The sequence below is a fragment of the Eptesicus fuscus genome, chromosome 7 (genome assembly GCF_027574615.1).
Source record: "Eptesicus fuscus isolate TK198812 chromosome 7, DD_ASM_mEF_20220401, whole genome shotgun sequence".
In the NCBI taxonomy this organism is placed as follows: Eukaryota; Metazoa; Chordata; class Mammalia; order Chiroptera; family Vespertilionidae; genus Eptesicus; species Eptesicus fuscus.
In genome coordinates, this window is record NC_072479.1 from 89,496,609 (window position 1) to 89,506,119 (window position 9,511).

General features: G+C 44.2%; 1 protein-coding gene across 1 annotated transcript in view; it reads right to left on the reverse strand.

Annotated features, from left to right (window-relative positions):
* The window catches only part of CDK17 (cyclin dependent kinase 17), an 80,012-nt gene extending 70,787 nt beyond the window's left edge, over window positions 1–9,225 (reverse strand). The window contains exon 1 of the mRNA XM_054719380.1: window positions 8,707–9,225. The gene's annotated coding sequence lies outside the window, so the exon portion shown is untranslated. The remainder of the gene's footprint in view (window positions 1–8,706) is intronic.
* Window positions 9,226–9,511: the final 286 nt, after the last annotated feature.

The window sequence follows — 9,511 nt, forward strand, 5'->3', positions numbered from 1 at the left end:
CTCCAAGTGTCAAAGCACTGTAATATCAAGACATTTCGTCATCTTTGTGCCCTAGCACTGACCATAGTGCTGGTACAGATTATGAAAGGCACTTCAGATACACATATATGGATGGATGGATGGGTGGGTGGGTGGGTGGGTGGGTGGATATCCGGGAAGGAAAGAGGAAGAAGGATAAAAAGGCATATACAAATATAAATATACAGAAAGAATGAATAATTTTTAGCCTAAAATGGGGAAAATCAAAAGTGGTAATCCAGATGAAGTTTTCAAAACCCTGACATATGAAAATGACAACAGAAAAAGATAAATATAAAAGATATTTAGAAAATAAAATCAACAGGATTTGGTGACTGACTGGACTGGGGCGGGCATTTGGGTGTGCTGGGGGGAGGGGGGGAGCACCATAGAAAAACGTAAGCTGCTGCAAAAGGTTAGGCTGATGGTACATTCACCGTGATTAGGAATGGAGGTAGGGCCGTGGTCGGCAAACTGCGGCTCTCGAGCCACATGCGGCTCTTTGGCCCCTTGAGTGGGGCTCTTCCACAAAATACCACGGCCTGGGCGAGTCTATTTTGAAGAAGTGGCGTTAGAAGAAGTTTAAGTTTAAAAAATTTGGCTCTCCAAAGGAATTTCAATCGTTGTACTGTTGATATTTGGCTCTGTTGACTAATGAGTTTGCCGACCACTGAGTAGGGCATAATAAAAGTTCAACTCAGGTAAGGGAGCACTGAGAGGCAATATCTGGGAAGTATAGTTAGAAAGGAACTCAGAAAAAGAGGTCTGGGTTGAATAGAAATAAAGATAAGGAGCTCGTCAGCATACAGGTGATAAAAACAAAGCACTAAATATGGATGAAACTGTCCAAGGAACATGTAAAATCTAAGGGTTGGGCCAAACACAGAACATTCCAGGCAACCAATACTGCTGTTATGTCCTGTTATAATACTGCCACATTTAATTATATTTTTATAACATTTATAGGTACTAAACACAATGCCGCGGACACAAGAAATGCTTTAAAAGTACTTACTGTTTACACCCCTGAGTAAATTGGAAAATCAAATTTATTAAGTAAAGCCATAAATAAATGATGTCTTTAAAATAATACAGCAAAACACACTCAAGGGGCTAAAGGAAACCAAAATTTACTTCAAAAATCAATTTACTTAAAAAAAAATCAATGAAAAGTTCTCTCCCCACCAGAAATAGCAGTACAAATCAGTTGAAATATTAAAATCTGGGATTATACTACATTCTTTTAAAAGTCTATTTTTAAAATAATACTTAAAATACATATTAATTAATTTAAAGGATAATGCCTCTAAATTTGGAGTGTTAAGAGTCCCAATATTATCAATATTTACCAAGCTGTTTATATCATTTGACATTAACACACACTAACAACAAATATTAACCACCAATTGTAAGAATAGCAGTATTACATATATCATTTGAGAAGAACCTAAAATATAGTAAAAGATAAATTATCCTAGGGTCCTTTTCCCATTCTTTACAAATATTCATATAAAATTTAGAGTATTCTTGAAAGTACATACACTAACAAGTAAATAAATGAAAACAAGAATATGCTATTAAAAGGTTGATAAATCTTTTAAATTAACTTTTATGACAACAAAAAAAGAAAGTAAATATTTGTTTTTCACTTTAATGGACTGTCAGGTCAATAAAATTTTGTTGTTTAAATGTGAACAAGAAATAAGATATATATGAACAATACTAATTTGCAATTTTTATATCATAAGGGTTGGTTCTCAGTATTAAAAAATATGCCCAAAAATGTACAATCTGGTTTTAGTTCCATTTTTCAGGGATATATAGCCATATGTCAATAAAAGCACTATATCAAAATTTACACTTTAATTAAAATACGTAAGCAATACCAAAACCAATAGGCAATTATACATATCTACATGTGGACATAAAATTTATCTACTTTAAGGCAAAAATTTCACCCAATACTGAAGTAAGCTACACAGAATGACTCTGGGCTGTCTTCCTTTTTATGGTATATGCTCAAATAATGCAAACTAGTTTCAACACATGAAAAAGCAAATAAGTAAACATGTAAGTAAAAACAAACATACTTGTATCACAAGGCCAAGTATAATTTTTCTTTTGCTTTTCAGCACCCATATTCATTTTATGCCCATAGAACTTCAGCTGATAAATACATGAGTAAAAATAAATCTACAAATACTTTAAATATGTTTTTAGCATCTTGATTTTAATTCAATTTGAGGTATAAATATATCCTCCCTTATACATTTTGTATAATTTAATGTTTTTATGAAGTAAAAAATGGAATTTAAAATATAATTTTGATGAACTTTTAAATTTACCATGTTTTAGGTCTCCCTACAGCACTCAATAATCACATCCCCCTGGAGCCAATGTAACATGGTTTGAATGCCCAAACAAAAATCTTCACCATGGAGGCAATTACTTAACTAAGACCTCTGTTTCCTCATTTAAAAACAGGCACAATCAATAGAGAATGAAGGACCCAAAATACAGCTTTAAAAGAATGTATTTTGTTTCTTACTAACAAATTAGAGTACTTGGTAGTAATAAAAAAATTTAAAAAGAAAAAAAATACAGGCACAATACCTACAGCAAGTATGTCAAACTTGTGGCCCACAATGAATATTTTTGAGGCCCAGCCAATATAACGGTATGTAAGAAATGTTTTAATAAAAATTTTGTAACTCAATTTTTACAATATCCTGTTATACATAATTATTAATAACGAACTACAACGTTCGCTAATGACTGATTACTATAATCGTGTTGCATTCATTTCCCTTATGTATCTTACGCACAGGCGCACCATTTCTCTCCACTAATACTAGCAGTGAATATTTCAGCAGCCAATTGCCATGTCATTAGTCTTGGACTGACTTGTTTGGTGTGTGCAACAGGAAAAATTTCGCTTTCAGAGAACAAGAAAAATAGGTTTATTTGCGTTACACTTACTAATTTGTGCAGTTATTCAGTGCCTGATAAGTTAATGTTCAAGAAAAAATATTAATTTTTATTAAAATGTTCTATTATTTTATGTTAACGATTACTAATTTATTTCAGCCCTTTGTATTCAACATCTCTATCAAAATAAACCTACGTTTCTAAGAAAATTGAAGCTTTTGGGTTTTTTTTTGGCCCACATAAACTTAAATCTTGTTTATGTGGCCTGTGTTAGCCTTTTGACATGCTGACATGCTTCACCTACAGGATGGGCTTATTGTGTTTAACAAAGTAACACTTGGCATAGTACCTAGCAAAAGGTATTAAATACGATTATTTCTTTCACATAGCTTTTATCAAAACATTTTTTTTTCAACAGATTTTTATTCATTACAGAGAGAAAGGGAGAGGGGAGAGAGAGAGAATCATCAATGATGAGAGAATCATTGATCAGTTGTCTCCTGCAAGCCCCCTACTGGGGATCGAGCTCACAACCCAGGCATGTGCCCTGACTGGGAATTAAACCATGATCTCGCGGTTCATAGGTCAACACTCAAACACTGAGCAACACCGGCCGGGCCAAAACGTAATTTTAAAAGGAGACTTTGGAGAGCACGATAATTTACACTCATCCGAATATGCCACAGATCTGTAAACCACTTTACATACAGTATTTAGTAGCGTATATTACTGCAGAACACAACATTATATATATAACTAGAGGCCCGGTGCATGAATTCGTGCACGGGTGGGTCCCTCTGGGTGGCCTGTGGGGATTGGGCTGGAACCCACAGTCCAATACTACCTGCATCTCCTACCTGCTCTCCTGCTCATCCTGCCCCACTGCGCCTGCCACAGTCTTGCACCCAATCAGTTCGCACCACCGCAGCAGCTCTTGTCAGCCATGAGCCCTGCGTCTGGCGCCCTTCCTAGGGGAGTAGCCTGTGGGATCAGGCCGAAACTGGCTCTCGGACATCCCCCGATGGGTCCCGAATTGCAAGAGGGCGCAGGCCAGGCCGAGAGACCTCACCAGTGCACAATTGGGGCCGGGGAAGAACTGCAGGAGGGATCCAGGGCATGTCTGGCCCATTTTGCTCAGTCCTGATCAACTGGACCCCAGCAGCAAGCTAACCTACTAGTCGGAGCATCTGCCCCCTGGTGCTCAGTGCACGTCATAGCGAGCAGTTGAGCAGCCTTAGTGTATCATTAGCATATTATGCTCTGATTGGTTGAACAGTCGACCAGTCACCAATGACTGGACTGGACACTTAGCATATTAGGCTTTTATTATATAGGACTAGAGGCCTAGTGCATGAAATTCATGCACGGGGGATGGGGGGTTCCCCCTCAGCCCAGCCTGCACCCTCTCCAATCCGATCCTGTGGATCGGGCCTAAACCGGCAGTCGGACATCCCTCTCACAATCCGGGACCGCTGGCTCCTAACCGCTCGCCTGCCTGCCTATCTGATCGCCCCTAATTGCCACCCCTGCCAGCCTGGTCGCCCCCAACTGCCCCCCTCCCGCTGGCCTCGTCACCCCCAACTGCCCCCCCCCCCGCCGGCCTGGTCTCTCCAACCCCCCTCCCCCATCGGCCTGGTCGCCCCTCACTGCCCCCTCCCCTGCCAGCCTGGTTGCCCCACACAGCCTGCTGTTCGGTCATTACTGTGAGGGCGTCCTGACCAATTTGCCTATTACCCTTTTATTAGTATATATAGGATAGTTCTCCATCTACTAGATTTATAGACAGATGTGGACTGATTTTCCAACTTGGCCAACAGAGTGAAAACAGGCCAGGAAAGGTAAGCTACACTCAGATATATTCAATATATTTTGCTGGCCATTGGAAATTCCTCTTTTCAGGTCAATATTCTGCAGATATCAAAGCAATTACCAACTAAAAAGCCTGGGAGCAAAATAATAACAAAGAATCAACTCATGACAGGATTCTTGGCTTAATATTATAAACGTTTCAGAATTATTTTTTAAAGCTACTCCAATAGGTCCTCTTCCTACCAGTTCAAAGAAGTTACCCACATTATAGATTAAATGCTAGTAAGCTACATCAGTTTTTCCACTATAGGCAGTTTTTTACCTCACACATAATGATATAAACTATTAATTTCAAAGCTCATTTTCAAATGCCATAAATTTATTTTTTATCTTCATTTAAAATGCAAAATTCCTCAATCAGTTTATAAACTGCATTTTAAATGACTCTTTCCCATGTAAAAATTTAAGCAAAAATTACACATTTAAAATTCAGGGAACATAAAATTATTCTTCCTTCACATGTATGCAAGATGGCAATTTTTTAAGTAGATAAAATACTCTAAAGAATATCTAATAAACTGGATTTAACATGCGTCTCTCTCTCTCTCTTTTTTTTTTAACAATACATTCATTAAGGAAGTATACACCGTGGAAGTATATATAAGAGAATGCCATAACATGATGCTGTAATTTTTATAAAGACTAGAGAACAGCCCTAGCCTGTTTGGCTCAGTGGATAGAGCGTCCGCCTGCGGACTGAAGGGTCCCAGGTTCGATTCTGGTCAAGGGCACATGCCTGGGTTGCGGGCTTGATCCCCAGTAGGGGGCATGCAGGAGGCAGCCGATCAATGATTCTCTCTTATCATTGATGTTTCTATCTCTCTATCCTCTCCCTTCTTCTCTGAAATCAATAAATATATATATATATTATAAAAAGACTAGAGAACAACAGTAATAATGATTCAAAATGTAGTGCCTTATAAATATTCAGGACTACTAAACAATAGGGACACTATTATCTTCACTACTGAATATCTAGCTCATTTGCCATTATAGCTTCCATTGACCACAATAAAGTATTTGTAGTTTTATAGTCATTCATTTCACCAGTAAGAGAGGTAAATATTGCTGAAAATTAAGAAAAAAACAAAAGCCTTAACAGCATAAGGTATTTTATGCGCCATCTCTTTCCACCATTAATTGTAGGACTGAATCAATATCTGAAAACTAAAGATATCAACAAATATATACATTAAAATCTGCTTAGTCAACACAGCTATTCTGCCACAGACAAAATAAAATTTATCTATTTTTTTGTATAACCAATGACCTATTAGAACAAGATTACTGGTGTACAAAGCTTACCATACATTGAATCAATTCTTCCAATTTCATCCCTCTTTACTAGGTATCTCTCTTGTTTCCTACTAGTAACCAGAGTACATTTGGCAGCTACACTGTTTCAAATACCTAGCACGAAAAGTTACTTTTTGGGCCTGAATCCAAGGATGAGAATAAATTACACATTTTACAGACGCTTCTTTTAATAATAAACAGATTGGGATATTAACAAGACTTTAATTATTCATATACTTTTTCTCTGATTGTAAAAGTAATGTGAAAATCTGAAAAATACAGAAATGTATATATTTTTTATCCACCCATAAATCTTTGTTAACTTTTTGGTAGATTACCTTCTAGTGATAATTAAAAACTTCCATTATCTACTCAGACACTAGTAAATATGGAGAAAAAAGTATATCCTTGATAAATAAATGTTATATAAGACATCAATTATTAATGATATGAACTGTTAATTTCAAAAACATCACAAATATGTTAAGTGGTGGTGATTGGAAGGGATGGGGTTAGGGAGTCCCACAATTCAGACATTGGTTCCTAAACTGAAAATCCTTTCACAATTTTTATAGTGTCAACATTTTAATGGCAGCAAGCAACAAGATATGACTGTTCTTACACAATATCAACACTGATGCCCTACATCAAACAGGCTTTACTTTTATTTTCTTTCCATTCACATGGCAATGTGTTTTTATTTTTGCTGTAAAAAAATCAATAATATATTATATCTGCATAGTAATCTTAAAACAGATAAATTCAAAGACTGAGCTATTTTCTTTGAAGCCCAACATTTAAATTGTTAGTGTTTCTAGCACATGAGACGGTTTATCGGACAAAAGAATAACACTTTCTATATTCCAATATTCTCTCATAACATAAAAGCATGAATACTGTATTCCCTAAATATAGCTGCAGCTTTCCCTTTTGATCCAACTGCTGTTTATGAAACAATGTTAGAATTACAAAGACTAAAAATGTCTTCATTAACAAAACAACATCCCAACATTCCATAAGCCAACTAGTCTCGGAAGAACAAAAACCAGTGATATTACCACTAGCTAATTTCCCCCCTTAATATTTGGTGGAACCTTATTACTAGCTTCAAGGGAGGATTTTCCTCTACTCAGGGCATCAAAGGTCTCCAGATCCCATTCATTTTCTTCTGCCCAACGATTAACCAATAAACCTAACATACAGTTAAGTCCGATTTGTTCCTCTGACCCATCTCACACAAGCAATCCCTTAAAAGAAATCCTTCAAGAAACCATTAGCAAAGTTTGAGGAAAAGAACTGTGTCTCTCTCTAACTCAAGCTATTTCCTGCAAGTGACAGGTCTGGCTGCTAGGAATACACTTTTGCGGACCCTCGAAATAGCCAAAAACTCCCAACAAAATTGGCCACTTTTCTGTATCTAGGAAATTAACGTGCTAACTCAAGAGGGGCCAAACCATAACCAGCGACACAGCCCACAGCAATGAAAAGGACGAGCGCCACCGAGGTCGGCTAAACGCTTTTGCCATTTTTTTTTTTTTTTTTTTTTTGCAGAAGAAAAGCTAATTGTGAATGGCCATGTGACATTATAAGATCCCAGAAAGGGAAGGGTGGGAGGAAGAGGAGAGTTCAAGGCAGTTCAGGGTCACAACAAGCCCAGGCATCCTGTCATTAGCAAACGTCCCTCCAGCTGAAGTCCACATACCGCTTACCCGAAAGGGAGTGGGCGAGCGGCAGGGGGAGAGCGCGGGGAAAACCACGGGCGAGTCAATGTGGCAGCGAGGGGGGGGGGGGGGGGGTGCGGGGCGGCGGGCGATCTGGAGCTCTCCAGCTGAGTGAGGGAGCCCAGGCGTCCAGGCACCGAGAGAGACGCTGAGAACGGCGACTGCGATGGAGACAATACTTGGCAGCCCCCCCACTTCCCTCTCCTCTTCGGTTCCTGGGGTTTCCCACATCCCCCCCACCTCTGCTCGGGACCAACACTCAGGGGTGGCACCCAACAGTGGGAGAGGGTGCCCTGATCTTTGTCTCGGCCCGCGCCCCACGCCCCCACGCAGGGCTGCTCCCCTCCTTCCACCACCGCCCCCCGCCCCCCGCCTCCGCGCTCCCACCCGCGCACACCCCCGCGTCTCCAAGGAGCCCGGAGCGCCGCGGGCCGCGTCCCTTCCTGCCCCTCGGGGCTGCGCCGCCACCCCCGCCCCGGAGACCTTTGTGTCTCGGGGGGGACTTTCTGCCTCTTTCCCTCCCCGGCCTCGCGGGGAGCCGGCCTCCCCCGGACACCAACGCGGCGCAGCCAGCACCGAAGGCGGCGGCCGGAGGCGCCTCTCGCCAAGGAGCCCGACAGACATCCCCCCCCCGCGCCCCCCCCGGAAATGCCTCGACGCCCCGAGGCCCTCGCGGCACCCCAAAGGCGACAGGCACCCGAGAGCTCCCCGCCGCCGCCGCCGCCGCGCCTCCCTCCCGCAACTTCCCGGCCGGGCCTGACCCCCGCGCCCCGCCCGCCCGGGCCCCCCGGCCCCAGCGCCTCCCGCCCCTCAGCCCAGGGTCGGCGGGCAGCAGGGGAAGCCCGCGCCGCCGCTGCCGCCGCCGCCAACTCACCAGCAAGTGCGGGGGCCGCGTCCCGCGGGAGGCGAGGCGAGGCGAGGCGAGGCGCCCGGGGAAAGCGGCGCCGCCGACGCCCGCGGTGACCGGATGCAGGTCCGGGTCCCGGCAGCTGGCAGAGCGAGGCGCCTCCGAGGCGCAGGCCTCCCCGCCGCGGCCGCTGCCCACTCCGCCGGAGAGTCCGGAACCTCGGGAGGGGCCGCGCGGGTCCCTCACGCGTTGCCAAGTCCCCGGGTCAACATGGCTCCCGGGCCGCGAGCCGCGCGGGCAGCCGCTAAATCCCTCGGAGGGGCCACCGGAGCGGGGCGGGCGGCCGGGCGGGCGGCGCCGAACCGGCGGAGGCGGTGGCCGAACACGGGCTGCTTCTCTGGGGCCCGACGGTGAGGAGCCGAGGCTGCGGCGGCGGCTGCGCTCGCGGCGTGTGCGTCGCTTTCTCGCTGGGGCGGCTGCGGATGGACGCCTCCGCCTCTGTCCCGGAGGGAGAGCGAGAGGGAGCGAGCGAGCGAGAGAGAGAGAGAGAAAGCGAGGGGGGGGGGGGGAGAAAAAAGACTTATTGAAACGATCCAACCAGCGGTGGCGGAGAAAAGCGACCGGCCGCCGCGCTCTCCCCACCCCCGCCTGAGCCGCTCGCTGGGGGCAGCGCGACCCCTGCCGGCGGCGGCGGGTGGAGGCGGGGCTGGCGGCCCGGGGGGCGGGGCCTGGCGGGCAGGGCGGGGTATCCCCGGGAAACCCCCGAGTTGGGGGGCCCTCGGTCCCCGCGGCCTGCCTGCTGGAGCGGCCCGGAACGGGTGGGAAGGGTGAG